A 13,040-nucleotide genomic window follows, 5' to 3' on the forward strand; every position below is an offset into this window, starting at 1 on the left:
TAGAGTTGCCATTTTGATGCATCTTACTCCATTGGCTATGCTTTCAAATGTTGGACTTTTCCTAATTTAACCATTAATGAATCCATAAATATTTTCATGCATGCGATTTGGAATTTGATTAAATAAATATTGGATGATAAGATCAGCATATATTACAAAAAGTATATCACAACCACAGTTTTCCTAAATGGTTTAACTGATTCATGCTTCAATAACAGTATTTCTGAAACCTAGTTTTTCACACCATTTAGTGTTTTACTGTCTTTAGCTTCAGCCATACATTGGGACAATTCACATGTCTCAATTACTAACGTTTGATATCCTTTCCAATATTTATGAATCATTTGGAAAGTTCTCATTGTGTTAAATCTATTGAAATTTTTTTCTTTTTTCAGTTTTCAGTCTGTTTTAGCTCTCTATTCTGCTTTGAGTACTTGGTTTAATATTAGGCTAATATCTCAGTTAATATAATTCATATGAATTAAGATTTGATATTCTATGATGGAATCCCCTACTCTATTCTTAGTGCATCATAAGTATTCTTGTCTGGCTGAATTAATGTATGAGTTTTTAATCACATTTCTGTACTTACTCCAACTCAGAATCCTTTAACTCCCTCCATCCTCACAAGAAAAATTTAAAAATCTTTGTCATATATATATTAGGTTTTAATTAAGTCTACATTTAAATTTGAGGATATTTATATTGTATCTTATAAACAATAATCACATACATTTACATTTATAGACATTTTCAATCAGTTTACTGATTAATTAATGTACATAGTTTTTGGCATTGAGCTCTTATATAGCTCTTATTTAATTAGTTCCTACAACAAATAGGTTTGTACTATATTGAACAGTATTTAAAATTTTTCTCACTATTGTTGATACTTAGAAATATAATTGGTTTTAGCACAATGATCCACTCTCTAACCAGTTGGTGCAAATGATCAATTCTTAAATTCTATTGCCTGTTCCTGAAAGGAAAGAATGTCAAGACTCTGTCATAAGTACCTTGGAAACATTGACCGGACAGACAAGTACCTGGAGGATGACATCACATTTGGTAAGAGGGGGAGGTGGCAGCGCAAAGGAGGAAGGCCCTCAACTAGATGGCACCCAATGACACCAACACAATTTGAGCAAAGGCTTACAGAAAATTGTATGATATAAAAATAATAAAACATTTCCCTTTTAAAATCTTCACCTCTTTACGGGTTTCATCATTTAGTGTATTATCTAGCGTCTCCCACGCAGTTTCCATTGGACAGTATTAGGCATCTTTGGTAACCAATATCAGAAGAAAAATGATTCATTTCCTCACTATCTATGATTGGAACTGTTCCTTTGCCATCTCTAAAAATATTTGGTTGGTATTATTTATTCCTTAAATATTTATAAGGCTAAAATCAATTAATCTGAGGTCATATTGTGGGAAAGTTTTTAATACTAGACAAAATGTATGTGGTAAATGTAGACTTATCTTGATATGCTATTTATTATTGTATAACTTTTGATGTGTCTTCCTAGAAATGTGTGTATTTAATTACATTTAAAATTTTTATAACATAATTGCTCATAATGTAGTATAAACATCTTTTCAGTGTCTATTGAGCATGTCATGTTTTTTTATATTCATTATATTATTTATTTAAAACTTTTTTCTTACTCTTTCATGTCTCTTGCTCTTATTTTCATGATCACTCTCACCGAGATTTATCCATTTCATCGCTCATTTTTAAATAGTTTTATTGGCATATAATTCACAGATAATACAATTCAATAGTTCAATCATATTAAGATGCATTTTACAGTCATCACCACAATAACTTTTAGAACATTTTCTTCTTTCTTATACTCACTGTTAGTTCCTCATGGTCCTCTCTCCCCCAAGCCCCACCCCAATGTCCGTGCCATGCTCCTAGGTAATTATTAATTTAGTTTAACTATCAGGGATTTCTATCACAGAAAATCATACAATACAAAAACAAGAAACAATCAAAAGCCAACAGCAATGACAAAACAAAACAGAGAAAAACCTCGATTGAAAAGAAAGCAGAAAATAATGGGAACATCTTTAAAATAGATGAAAATGGAGATCGGATGATAAGCGTTACATTTGACTCCTACCATAATGGACTTTAGAATGCTCTCTGTCTGAGAGCACAACTATTCACATCCCTAGACTGTGGTTAGAGGAGGTCCACCACATGCTTAATTCATGTGTGGAGCCTGCGAATGGATTTTGTGTTGTCCATAGTTTTTAGAAAGCCTGGTATTCAGAATTTAAGCACTGATGCCATCCATCCTTTGGATTTGGATTTTATTTACAATCTTCGGATCACACAGGCTGGTAGACTTCTGATATGTGGACTTAGTAGATGCTTCACTTAAATGGCTCCTTGTTTGAAGACAAAGCTCTAAGACCCCAGACATTACTCTTTCTGAGAGCCAGGGACCCTCTGATTTCTTTATTACACTTTTCTATAGCACCCATATGTGCAGTGAACTCATCATAATGATAAGTATCAAGTAGGACCATGTTGTTCTACCCTGTTTCCCCGAAAATAAGACAGTGTCTTATATTAATATTTGCTCCCAAAGATGCGCTAGGTCTTATTTTCAGGGGATGCCTTATTTTCCATGAAGAAGAATACGGTACACATTTATTGTTTATTAAAAGAGACCTCGCACTTCCTGTCTGCTCCGGCTGCGCTGTGGCCAACAATGAGCTGTGCGGCAGCGCCCCCCAATACGGTCCAGAGTCCAGAGTTATGATAGCTTCAAGGGGCCTTATTTTGGGAGGGATGCCTGATATTTCAGCGAGAGGCAAAACTGTAAGTAGGTCTTATTTTGGGGGGATGTCTTACTTTTGGGAAAACAGGGTAGATTAAGACTGTAATGGCATGCAAGCCTCAAATCTATTCATATACCTACAGTTTATATATGTCGCTGATTCATTTTAGAGACATCATTATCATTTTATAATAGAGAACATTATAAAGCACACCCATGAGGCATAAGGAATTTCTGTCGATAGCATCATTAATTTAGTGACTGGTATAGAATTTGAAATTTGTTGAGAAAAGAAAATTATACATGCATAGGCCAGTTTTTCAAATGATAATATATGAATTGTTCATTTGTATAGATTAACAGCTTAAGTGACAAGACACTATTTATAAGAAAAATGAGAGTTGGAGATATAACAAAACTTTCAATAATATTCATTAACAAAGGCTTAATCATGCCTGCCCAGCTAGCACACGTCATAAAAAGCAAATAGAGCATTAAAATAGTAAATATATGGTAGTCTAGGCCCACCATTCATTAAGAATCCTTAAAGCAAGGGATTCAAATCAAAGTCCAATTCCACTCAACAAAATGATCTCCAGGTTCATCAAAGCCATCAAGTGTTTCATCGCTGTGTCTAAAGGAAGCCTGGCTTCCCATTGTGTGTAGGTGCCAGAATTTCCTTTTCCGTTGTTCTATTGATGGACATTTGGACTGTTTCCAACTTCCCGCTATTGTGAACTGTGATGCCATGAACATAGGAGAGCATACACCTGTTAGTGTCCTGTCTTTATTTCTTGGGGGTATATGCCAGCAGAGGCATTGCTAGGTTGTCTGGTATTTCTATTCCCAGTTGTTTCATTGTTGTTGTTGTTAGCTGCCATTAAGTGTGTTCCTACCTGTAGTGACCTTATGCACAACCGAGTGAAACACTGTCTTGCCATCCTAAAGCACTCTGACCTGACTTCTTCCTAAACAGATTTGTTTGCCCTTTTAGCAATCAATGGTGTTTTCAACATTCTTCTCCAGAACCACATTTCAAGTCCATTGATTCTTATAGGACCTTCCTTATTCAATGTCCAATTTCTATGTGCATATGAGGCAAGAGAAAATATCATGGCTTGGGTCAGGCATACCTTAGTCTGTAAAGTAATACCTTTGCTCTTCAGTACTCTAAAGAGGTTTTCGTTGTAGCTGATTTTTACGCGTCATTTGATCTCTTCACTGCTGCTTCAATGAGCTCTGATTGTGGATCTAAGCAAGACAAAACCCCTGTCAATTTCAACCTTTTCTCCATCTCTCCGGACGTTAACGTTAGTCCAGGTGGGCAGATTTGGGTCTTCTTTATACTGAGTCATAATCCACACCGAAGGCCACATCCTCAATCCTCATGAGCCAATGTTTCAAGGGCCCTCACTTTCAGCAAGCAAGGTCATGTCACCTGCATAACACAGGTCATTGTGAAGCCTATCTTCCATCTCTACAGTACAGTGTTCTTCATATAAGCCAGCTCCTCTGATCATTAACTTAACATACAGATGGAATAGATATAATGAAAGATATAACACTGTTGCACACTCCCTGGTGGGGTAGTGATTACACATGGGGCGGAAATCCACATGTTGGGCAGATAGAAACCACCTGCCACTCTGCTTGAGAAAGATGGGGCTTTCTACTCTCCTCTCTACTCCCCTGCTTTCAACTCTGCTTGGTAAGATGGGGCTTTCAACTCTGCTTGAGAAAGATGGGGTTTTCTACTCTCTCCCTTCTCAGAAAGCCACAGGGGTCAATATGAGTGAGCATTGACTCAATGACGATGAGTTTTTTCATTGTTGCTGTTGCTAATCCATGCAGTATTCCCTTGTTCTGTTAGCTCAACTGCCTCTTGACCCATGTAGAAGTTACACATGAGCACAATGATATGCTTTCAATTTCCTACTCTTCTCAAGGTTATGTATAGTTTGTTATGATCCAAACAGTCAAATGGCATTTGACTCTCTGGTATTCTTTGCTTTGAGTCAAGATGCATTTGACATCAGAAATGATATCCCTTCTTTCAGGTCCTCTTTTGAATCTGGCCTGGTGCTGCAATGGTTGTTGGATGATATCCAACAATATTTTACTGACATGTGATATCAATGATATTGTTCCATAATTTGAGCATTCTTTTGAGTCCTTTTTCTTTAGAATGGGTACAAATATGGACATCTTTCAGTCAGTTAGTCGGTTAGCTGTCTCGAAAATTTAGGGGGATAGGCAAGTGAGGGCTTCCAGTGCTTCATCAGTTTGTTAAAATATTTCAATTTTCATTCCATCAATTCTTGGAGTCTTGTTTCTGGCTAATTTTTTCAGTGTAGCTTGAAATTCTTCCTTCAATATCATTGGTTCTTGCTCATATGCTACCTCCTGAAATAGTAGAATGTCAATTAGTTCTTTTTGTACTATGATTCTATGTATTCTTTTCATCTTTTGATGCTTCCTGCATATTTTAATATTTTGTCCATAGAATCTTTAAATATTGCAACTCAAGGCTAGACTTTTATTTTGAGTTCTTTTTCAACAACACATAAGGCAACTGTACTCATGGACTTCTCCAGATAGAGTACACAGATATCCAATTGACTATATATGCATGAAGAAACAATGAAGAAGCTCAGTAGCAGCAGCTAAAGCCAAATTAGTGACTGTCGAATAGACCCATCAATTGCTCATCTGTAACTTCAGGATAAAGGTGAAGAAAATTAAAATAAACCTATGAGAATCTAAACACGAGTCAACCACACATGAATTTTAAGAACATCTCAACAACAGATTTGACACATTGAACAACAATGACAGAAGATATAAGCTATGGGAGGACACTCAGAATATCATTCATGAACAAAGCAAAAGGTCATTAAAAGGACCAGGGATCAAAGTGAAAATCAGAAGAGACTGAAAGCTACTCTTAACCATACCGTAGTTGAAGCAAAAGGAAGAAATGATGACGTCAGAGAGTTGAACAGAGAATTTCAAAGGGCAGCTCGAGAAGAACAAACCCACGTATTATATGAAATGGGTAAGATGTGGGATTCAGAAACCAAAAGGAAAGAGCATGCTCAGCATATCCTGAACTGAAAGAACTCAAGAAAAATTCAAGTCAGGTATTTTAGGAAGCACCATACCACTTTCCACAATGAGTGCACATGTTTAAAAGCCCACCAGCAGTGTTTTAGCCCTTCTTAATAAAAGTATTAACCTTGGGTCTCATTCATTATTTTTATTGAGAAGTCTCTTTTATTAACTTATTTTTGCGTATTATTTTTTTTCCTCCTAGCTTACTCAGGTTAAATTTCCTGTAGTACTTATTTTTAACATTTCTTTTTATATTACTGATCTCTAGCATTATTATTCTAAGACACAAATTTAAGGCCTAAATATTCACTTTAGACATAGATTAAATTGTATGTCACACAGTTTGATGTATCATATTTTTATTTGTGTTACCAATTTGACTTCTAATATCCCTGGTGGAGTAGTGGATTACATGTTGCGCAATTTATCGCAGGGTCAGTAGCTAGAAACTGCCACCCACTCCACAGGAGAAACATTAGGCTTTCAATACTCATAAAGATTTGCATTCTGGGAAACCACAGGGGTAGTTCTACTCTGTCTGTGTGAGACCAGGATGACTAGTGAAACAAAACCAGAGACACTTAGATATGAATAAGAAAGAGCTTTATATCAACAAGCAATTGTATATTGAGAAAACATTGCAGCCCAGTCCAGATCAAGTCCATAAATCTGCAGTCCAGATCAAGGCCCTAAGTCTGATATTAGTACCCATGTCTGATACTAGTCCATAAATCCTTCTTCAGACTCATTCAGCCACATGCAATGATGCTAAATGCAGGAAGATCACAGGCCAGTCTTATGGATCCAGTGGCAGTGGAAGTAACAGCGCTGGCCTGCAACCCTCCAGCTCTCTGGGTGTGGCTCCCCATAGCATTTCAACAGGGAAGAGAGAGAGTATGGCCCACTTCCAGGGAGAAAGAGAGGAGTTTCCCAGAGTCTTCATGAGACGGACATGCCTTAAAGGAGGCATCATCAGGCTTTGACCTGATTGACAGACTAGACTCCACCCCTTCACTCTTAATATCCTCAAGTTGACAAGAGATTATGATCCAATCTTGTGGTTTATCACGCCAAACCCAAATTATGTTCAAGACAGTTTCTCTGTTTCTATTCTAGATTCACCCTGAATGGGGAATTCTAAAAGCATTGCTCCCTCACTTGGTTTCCTTTTATTCTTACATTTTGGTTCCCTTAATCTTGACTTTGGTATTAGGTTGACAGTGTCATCGCATAGCCCTTTTCTTTTGCTCCTCTTTTCAGCTTCTCCATTGGCCTCAATGTGGAGGCACTTCCAAATGATCTAGCCTGCCATTATCCATAGTGGGAATGCTCAGATATTTGTAAGTGTACAAAATACAAAAACTAATCAAGAATTCAAGCTTCCTATTTTTCAGGAACTCGAATGTATGCTTTATCTCATTTAAATGCTATAACAGTTTTATGAGGAAGATATTTAATCCTCTTAAAGACATGGAAAATCACATAACCCATTGGGGTAAGCAGGCCTATAAAACGTTTTTTGACCTAAGAAAGCTTATTCAGCATCTCTATTTCTGAGTTCCTGTCCTCCCTTTAATTCCTTTCTATTTGCCTTTCTGCCTATTTCCTCCTTTCCTCTCCTCCTCCTCCCTTTCCCTCTTTGCCCTTCCTTTCTGTGTGGCTATTGGTAAGACATTGCTATTGGTACTAGGGGGCAGCAGTGAAGAAAAACAAACAAAATCCATTTTAACTCCTTTGTAGCTTATAGTCAGCCTGGAGAGAGACAGATAATACACAGAATGAATCCGAAAGCTATATAGCATCTAACACAATGATAACTACTGTGGACAAAAGCAAAGCAAGTGAGGGGAGATAAAAATAATGCTACAGGGATGACAAATGCAATTAAAAGTGAGGTCAGAGAGAAAATGTCTCCACTAAGAATTGACTTCAGCAAACATCTAAAGTACAAGAGCTGAGTCATTCTCAATTTTAACTGAAGATACAATATTCTAGGGAGAACAAAGAGTCGATGGAAATGCCCTAAGGTAAGTAGAATACTTGAGTAATCTGAGAAATAATAATAATTAAAAATAATAATAAATTATAGTGTGGCTAACCAAAAATGAATGAATAAATAAATAATTTTTAAAAATCAATTCACCATCCTTGAGTAGACTTTGACTCATAGAGACCTTACAGAACAGAGTAGAACTGGCCCTGTGGGTTTCTGAGACTCTAACTCTTTATTTAAGTAGAAAATTTCATCTTTCTATCTCAGAGTGATTGCTGGGTTTGAACCTCCATGCATGGGGGTTTGCATTACCCACAGTTACCCATAAGCACAAGCTACTATGTTACTGTATATGAGTGAAAATGAGAATAGTAATAAATGAAGCAAAAGATAATGACACTGCACAATATTTTTAAGACCTAGGATATGCAAATGGATCTCAATGGATTACTTTCATCTACTGAGAAGAGTGCAGGAGCTCATTTCAGACGTAGTTCTAATGTTAGAAATATTCCTGAGAGTCTCTATTTAGTCTCTCCCGGGGTTTCCTAAACCTGCACACTACTCTTGATTTAACTTTACAAAGTTTCTTCAGACTGCAAGGCTCACGATAATCTAAGTGTTTATTGTCCAGCCTTTACTTCCTCACTTGGACTGTGCATATATTAATGTAACAAAACATTTGCCAATGGATTGATTGGGATAAATGATAAATATTATTATTTGTGCCAAATAATTTTAGTTCCCATATGCCTGAACCTACAGAGGAAACCCTCATAAGGTGATCTGTGTAAAGCATTGCATTTAGAAGATGGTCTTGTTTAGAGACTGGGTTAGGGACAATATTGTCATAGTTGATATCCGTATATATTCACCTAATATTCAGCTACAATCAGAAGATCTCTACCATTAGGGGTGAAGCAAAATTCTGTAAAATTCTCTAGTATGACTGCAGAGAGTTACAAGTAATATCATTTTCACCCTCAAAATGAAAATACTCTCAGTTACCATAAAAACCTTGCTTTTGTTGCTACTGAGCTTTTTAAATGCATCAAAGTGATGAGGATGCTCGGAAAGCAACTAAATTCCAACAAGTGACGGTCCTTTCCCTGGAGAGCAGAGACCGTAACTAGTCCAACCTTTAAGAAACATATTCACAAGCTCCGTTTTCTTCGGAACAATCTTTAATATAATAGGCATTCAGCTGAAGACTGGGAGGAGAAAAAGAAATCAGAATGGTATTTTCCTTGGGCATTAAAGCCCTTTAGTGAATGCAAGGCAGGACCTTCCAATAATGAGGCAGTGTGGAAGAGACCAAGAAACCCCACTGAGGTAGGGGGGCGCCATGTGAGAGCCAGGGGGGATGCTGGGAGAAAGGCATTCTATGCCTTTCAGGCTGGGCTGGGGCAGAAGCCATAAAAATCAGTTGGGGATTGGACTGGGGATCAAAGAAAACTTCCTGGAGATTGAAAACAAAACCCAAACCCCTTAGCATTAAGAAGGTTTCAAAAACTGGTGGCTTGGCTGTAAAGAAACAGAAGTTTCTAGAATGTTCCCTGTCCTCAGCTTTTAAAGTTTTATCTCCTTTCTCAGACCTTCTGAAGCCAGTGGTCATCTGAATTAAATAAAAGTTGCGACAAACTCAGACAGAGGCCAACTCAGATCACAGTGACTGAGCACCTGCAGTGTCATCTCTCGGAATGGAATTCACTGCCACTGAGTGGATGCGACCAAGGGAGGCACCGACCTGGCAGAACTGCTTTTGAGGGTTTCCATGAATTCTTTACAGGCATTGAAAGCCTCATCTTTCTCCTGTGGAGCGACGGGTGGTTTTGAACTGCTGATATCTCAGTTAGCAGCTCAAGACATCATCCTTATGCCACTGGGCTTTTTTTTAGGGATAAGCCTTGCTTACTTCAGTATTTTGCTCTAAATGTGGAATGCATGTTGGAAAGTTGTGAGGTGCAAAAGCTTTGGGGACTTTGTGAAAACACATTTGGGGGCTTTAATTATTAGACTACTCCACCCTTTGACTGATGGAAAACAGTTGATTTCATTGTGCTAAGCAATTGGCAAGCAGTGTAAATGATGAAGAGGAAAAATAGAACTCATAATGCCAACACTGACTGATTTAAAAGAACATACAGTTACTTAGTTCACAGGGTACATGTTGGCTCAGCGGAGTGTGTTTCTGAACTTGCTACTGTTTCTCCCCTTCAGTGGCCATTTGCCCGGGAGGAACAGCACATAATGGAAATTTAACTTTTTTCAGAACTTGATATTCTTAATGAATAACCTAACACAAAACTTCTACATTGATGCCCAGTCGCCTCCGTCTTCTGCCTACTCTCTGTGTTGCAAAGTAGAGCGGTGCTCCAGGGAGTTTGTGTTTCTTTTTAAAATTAAAAAAAATCATTTTATTGGAGGCTCATACAACTCTTACCACTACTAAAAAGGAGTAGGGGGTGGGGGAGACATCATAGCGGGGGAACAGGGCACTAACCCACCCAAGGGGAGAGTGGTGTTTATATTTCCACAGGGAAAGAGGGACCAGACTTCAACCCGGTCCTCCAAGATGCGAATGCAACATGCCGCCGTGAAGCAGGAATCCACGGGCGTTTTAAGGACTGCATTTTGGAAAGTAGTTTGCCAGGCCTTTCTCCCGATACTTCTGGGTAAATTCAACTAGCAACCTTTGACTTCGTAGCTGCACACCCATTTAGTGTGATAGATGCTGAAAAATCTGCCCTATGGTACAAGAGGTCACATCCTGTTTCTAATTAGTATTACCTAGCTAAAAAAGAAAGACTTTATTGTGCAATGAGTCTCATTACTAAAGGTATCTTTTGTACATTTGAAGCTATAACTTCTCTCTTTCATTATCCGTATGACAGATAGGTAGATAAATAGCCATATATTTTAGTATTTTGCTTCTTATCTTTTTCGAGGACTTATATTTGTTCACAATGGCCATTGGATAAAATATGAATTAATTAAAAATTTGACCTTGCTTAAGAATGTTACCAGATTACACAGGTACTTCAGGATCTGGCTCTGGTGATGCTATAACAATAAAGAGAGATACATTTGAGAAACTGAAGATACACCAGTCTGAGTATTGCCCAGATGTGACTCAGAGATAACTGGTAAGTGAATGTCTCCAGATTTCATCATGTGGTAAAGGAGATTATTTCTCACTGATGTAGTAGTAGAACCACATTTGTTCCTCGGCAAAGCCTTGAGTCTCTTCCTTCTTAAAGGCAATTATAGAAGTGATTGTAACTTGGGATAAATACCTAAGTTTACACTTTTTAATTTTTATATTGAGATTCTTGGTCAATTCTCTGGAGAGGTGCTTTGATTGCCTCCTTTCAAAAAGGGCATTTGTATTGAAACCATTCCACTTCAATGAATAAGATATTTTTAAAAGAGTACAACATATATAATTAAATGGGGGATTCACATCTAATTAAAAATACATCTGCAAGGATGTTTCTGTTCTTTTCTAAATGTTGCCCCTCTTTACTTGAGGATTCATTAATTTCAGGTGACTTAGGAGTAAGTAGGTGATTAGAAAGTGCTGGTAGGATGTGGAAATGTTTTTCTACTTTGTTTTCATTTTTCAAAATTCTAACAAGCTGGGGCTGAGATCGATGAGAACTGCCCACCGCTAAGGTCAGCGTAGTCTAATTAGTTTTGCTACATTGCCACTGTAATTTTGCCTGACATGACATTGAGGGGAGACTCAGAGGCAGTCAGCATCTAACAGCCATGATGAGCATTAGTTACACCCAGTGACAGAGTAATTAGCAACTGGCTGTGCCACTTTAGATGAAAGGAGAGAAAGCTGTGATGCCCAGGCCCCTTATCAAAATATCAATGACTGGCCCTCCCCACTGAAAATTTCTGATTCATGAAAAGCTTGCAATAAAGAAATTCTGTGTGACTCGCTGGTTGAGCTCCTCCTGAACTCCCTGCTACTCCGGGTGATGGTGTGATCTAGTAGTGAATCAAATGCTGCACTATCAGAGTCCTTGTCTGCTCTCACACAGCAGCAACCACCTTCACTGGGGGGAGTAGAAGAGCGCTGTGCTTGTGACCAACTGAACAACAACTCCAGGGACCGATTTCCTTTTCTTAAAGATAAATAAATAAATAAAACGCCATCTTCCATATTTCTCTTTCTCTCTCTCTTACTCTCTCGCTCCCTCTCCCCATATAAAAGCTCTGTTATAATGAGAAGCACCCTGTTTTGTGAGATATATGTATTGTATCTTACTCTCTGTAATTATCAACTCTCTGAGAGAGACAGAGATAGATGAGAAAGGAGAAGAATGTATCTCAGGTGGATACGTTTTCTAATTTTAAATTTCAAACAAGCCAAGTCTGTTATTTTCTACAACCCAACCAAGCAGATGTATTGACCTATGCTGGTAGTCACCAACATATGCACTTGAGTAGGTTTGCATTTCCAATAAGCAGTGGTTTATGCAGCTACTCTTAGATTTCTGTTTGTTCTTCTTGTTTTCCAACATTGCGGCTATTTCATCTTCGCTTTTGTCTTGACCTCAAATGCTTTGCTTCAGCTTCTCTCTAAACCGACATAAAGCCTGCAGTAATGTTGAAATCCTCTGACATATTGAGGCTGAAATAGGGATTGTTTCAGTGCCTCACTGTTATAAAAGCATTGAGTGAAATTCAGTTCTATGCAAAAACTGCTTAGCGCTCTGAGTGGATGCTGAAGACTTGTTGCCGTTGTCCTGCCTGGGTGCCTTGCAGTCTGTTCCGACTCATAAGGACATTACGTACAACATGACGAATATGCCCACTTGGAAGTCATCCTCATGACTCTTGTCTGAGCCCATTGTTGCAGCCACTGCCTCCATCCATCCCCCGGAGGGTCTTCCCATTTTCCACAGGAAGAGGCTCTTCTGATCAAGTCTAAAGAGTGTGTTGGTTGTACTTCTTCAAAGATAGGTATGTTTGTTCTTCTGACCTTCCATAACATTTTCAATATTTCTTGCCAACATCATAATTCAAGTGTATCAATTGTTCTACAGTAGAACCCCGGTACTTGACCGCACCAGTACTCAACATAATGAGATTTTGAGGCTAAATGTTGATAAAATTTTGCATCA

General features: G+C 38.0%; 1 pseudogene; it reads left to right on the forward strand.

Moving 5' to 3' along the window:
* Positions 1-992: 992 nt before the first annotated feature.
* The window catches only part of LOC115869386, a 36,878-nt pseudogene continuing 24,830 nt past the window's right edge, over positions 993-13,040 (forward strand).

The sequence above is a fragment of the Echinops telfairi genome, unplaced genomic scaffold (assembly GCF_000313985.2).
Source record: "Echinops telfairi isolate 266 unplaced genomic scaffold, ASM31398v2 ScPeMD7_25;HRSCAF=90, whole genome shotgun sequence".
In the NCBI taxonomy this organism is placed as follows: domain Eukaryota; kingdom Metazoa; phylum Chordata; class Mammalia; order Afrosoricida; family Tenrecidae; genus Echinops; species Echinops telfairi.